Source organism: Aethalodelphis obliquidens, unplaced genomic scaffold, assembly GCF_003676395.1.
Source record: "Aethalodelphis obliquidens isolate GAN/ISIS:26980383/991018 unplaced genomic scaffold, ASM367639v1 scaffold7, whole genome shotgun sequence".
Classification (NCBI taxonomy): Eukaryota; Metazoa; Chordata; class Mammalia; order Artiodactyla; family Delphinidae; genus Aethalodelphis; species Aethalodelphis obliquidens.
This window is the reverse complement of record NW_020837951.1, coordinates 21,977,265-21,981,050: the sequence shown is the minus strand read 5'-3', so window position 1 is coordinate 21,981,050 and position 3,786 is coordinate 21,977,265. Positions and strand designations below refer to the sequence as shown.

Below are 3,786 nucleotides of genomic sequence, written 5' to 3'. Positions count from 1 at the left end.
GGAGAGTTCTTAATCATTAGCTGGAACAATGTCCCTCGAGCCCCACAGTATCTTGTGCTTCATTTTGTTAGGGAACACAATTTATTAACATATTTTAACAAATAGTGTGTATGGAAAAATAATCAGTACATGTTTCGTTATCTATAACTTACAAATACTCTAAAATGACCCAGTTACAATGGATTGTCTTTTTTTTAAAACAACTTTACTAAGATATAATTCATATACCATACAATTGCCCCCATTTAAATTGTACAATTCAATGATTTTTTTTTAGTGTATTCACAGAGTCATGCAAATATCAGCACAATCAATCCTAGAACATTTCACCATCTATTAAAAAAAATTCAATACTGAGAAAGGAGAACCCTGTGCACTGTTGGTGGGAATATAAACTGGTACAGTCACTATGGAAAACAGTATGAAGTTTCCTCAAGAAATTAAAAATAGAACTACCATATGATCCAGCAATCCCTCTCCTGGGAACATATCCAAAGAAAACTAAATGACTCTCTCAAAGAGATATATGCACTTCCATGTTCATTGCAACATTATTTACAAGAGCCAAGATATGGAAGCAACCTAAGTCCCCATCAACAGATGGATAAAGAAGTTGTGATATGTATATATACGTATATGTGTGTATATGTATATATATACATATATATACACACTTATATACATATAAATACAATGGAATATTACTCAGTCTTAAAAAATAATGAAATCTTGCCATCTGCAACACCATGGATGGACCTTGAGGGCATGCTGCTAAGTGAAATAATTCAGACAGAACAAGACAAACACTGTATGATTTCACTTACATGTGGAATTTAAAAAACAAAGTAACTGAACAAACAGAGCAAAAACAGAGTCACAGATATAGAGAACAAAGAGGTGGTTACCAGAGGGGACGGGAGTTGGATGCATGAGAGAAACAGGTAAGGGAGATTAAGAGGTACAGACTTCCAGCTACAAAATAAATGAGTCATGGGGATAAAATGTACAGTGTGGGGAATAAGTCAATAACAATATAACATCTTTGTACAGTGACAGATAGTAACTAGACTTATCCTGGTGATCATTTTGTAATGTACAGAAATACCAAATCATTATGCCGTGCACCAGGAACTAACATAGTGTTGTAGGTCAATTTTACTTCAAAGACAAACAAACTCACAGAAAAAGAGATTAGATATGTAGTTACCAGAGGTGGGGGCTGGGAGGTAGGAAAATTGAATGAAGGTACAAACTGACAGTTATGAGTTAAATAAGTACTGGGAAAATAAAGTACAACATATAAATATAATTAACACTGCTGTACGTTATATATGAAAATTATTAAGCGGGGTGTTAAAATCCCCTGCTATTATTGTGTTACTCTTGATTTCTCCCTTTACATCTATTAAGATTTACTTTATGTATTTAGGTGTTCCTATGTTAGGTGTTTTAGGTGAATGTTATGTATTAGGTGTTCCTTTATGTATTGAGGTGCTCCTATGTTGGGTGCATATATATTTACAATTGTTATATCTCCTCTTGGATTGATCCCTTGATCCTTATGTAATGTCCTTCTTTGTTTCTTGTCACAGTCTTTGTTTTAAAGTCAATTTTTCTGATGTAACTATTGCTACTCCAGTTTTCTTTTCGTTTCCACATGCATGGAATACCTCATTCCATTCCCTCTATTCAATCTGTGTGCATCTTTAGATCTGGCGTCTCTTGTAGGCAACATACATATGGGTCTTGTTTTTGTATCCATTCAGCCACTCTGTGTCTTCCAATTGGAGCATTTAGTCCATTTAAAGTAATTATTGATGGGTATGTACTTTTGCCATTTTGTTTGGGGGTTGTCTTTGTAGCTTTCTTGTTCCTTTCTTTTTCTTTTGCTCTCTTCCCTTGTGATTTGATGACTATCTTTAATATTATGCCTGGATTTCTTTCTCTTTTCTGTGTATCTATTACAGATTTTTGGTTTGTGGTTATTATGAGGTTTATATATAGCAATCTGTATATATATATATATATATATATATATATATATATGTGATTAAGTTGCAGGTCCCTTAACTTTGAATGCATTTTAACATCTTGCATTTTTACCCGCCTCCACGTTTACATTTTTTTTAACATCTTTATTGGAGTATAATTGCTTTACAATGGTGTGTTAGATTCTGCTTTATAATAAAGATGCTACGAGAAAACTATCAGAGCTAATCACGTTTACTATTTTTGACATATTTTACACTGTTTTGTGTATCCCTCAACTTATTGTGGATATAGATGATTTTACGGCTTTTATCTTTTAATGCTCATACTAGCTTTATATGTGGTTGATTTACTATCTTCACTGTATATTTGCCTTTACCAATAAGATTTTTCCTTTAGTGATTTTCATATTTCTAGTTGTGGGTTTTCCACTTTTTAAAAACCAATTGTTATTCTAATCAAATAATCTGGTACTAGCTTGAAGGGAAAAAGGAGGAAAAGCATAGAAGGGAGCAGCTTAGGCTTTTTAGCTGCTATGAGAGAAAAAGCAAGGTATCTCTCACCTTCAAGCATATCTTCCACAGACTAAAAATAATTTTTTTTTGATTTAATAAAGTTTTATTTTTCAAAATATACAGTTGGTGGGACCTGTTCACGCGTCTTCATCAGCTGCTGGAGCATCTCCACCCTTGGTATTTCTGGTGTAAATTACTTGAGCTCTGTGCTTTGAAACCAGTTTAGTAAGTCCTTTACTAAGGAGCTCCTGAAGGGCTGCCCTGGCCAGGGAACCACAAATCTTCAGTATCTCAGGGACAACAGCTGGAGTTATAACCTTATAGTTTGGGCACTTCTTTAGAGTTTGTCTTATGTTGCTTTGTCAAACAAGACTAGGTTATTGAGCTTGTCCCGAACTTTGCCTTTGGACCACTTCTTTTTGGCCTTGCCCCCAGATTTGTTCACTGGGTCTTTGTCTTTCTTGGCTGACTTTCCGGCATCCTTCTTCTTCTTGTCGTCCTTGGGCGACACAGCGAAGCCGGGAGAGCAGCTGCTACCACTGCGCCTCGCTGAGATGTCGGACAAAAAGCCACAGCCTAAAATCTGTTTGGCTATTTACAACATAGGATGTACCCAGAGCTCTGATGTTTTATGTGCATAGCCATGTATGTTAATCTTAACCAAAAGCAGAACTGCTTGTTGTTCCTATGTGTTCATCAGGGATTACCTATATCAAAAAATCCAGTCTTTCAATGATTGCTTCTCTCTAAGCATTTAACAGTAATTATTCAGGTGCCTTGCCTCTGTTTGTGTTTTGCCTTGGAACTCCCAGACACTTAAGCCAACAATTTCTGTTTGGTAGAAGTAGCTCAGAATACTGCACGCAGTAGGGCTTTTTTTGGTCTTTAAAGTATAACCAGGCAATGCCTTGGAAGTTAACTATTTTCCCAGAGAACCAGTAAAAATTAATGCACCACTTCAAAGAACTGATCATGCAGCTTTTATTTACCACTTAATATCTTCTTGGGCATGGGAAGGAGTTTTCCTTTCAAGACTACCACATGCTTAGCTAGCTTAGTACATATTGCAGAGGATTCTATGAAGACTTTGCATATAAAATACAAAAATCTGTTACATATACATCCATTTAACAACAGTTTGTACATTACAATGAGTGCCAATGTCAAAATAACTCCCTGTACTTCACAAGCAGCATGAATATATTGTGGCAGCAGCAGATAGAAACTTCCCCCAACGGGCAGACAGTGTTCATACAGTGCAAATGCTACTAGAGCACAGACC

The 3,786-nt window shown here is 35.7% G+C and overlaps 1 pseudogene; it reads right to left on the bottom strand.

The window, feature by feature from the left end:
• Positions 1-2,595: 2,595 nt before the first annotated feature.
• Positions 2,596-3,099, bottom strand: LOC113619411 (40S ribosomal protein S25 pseudogene; annotated as a pseudogene).
• Positions 3,100-3,786: the final 687 nt, after the last annotated feature.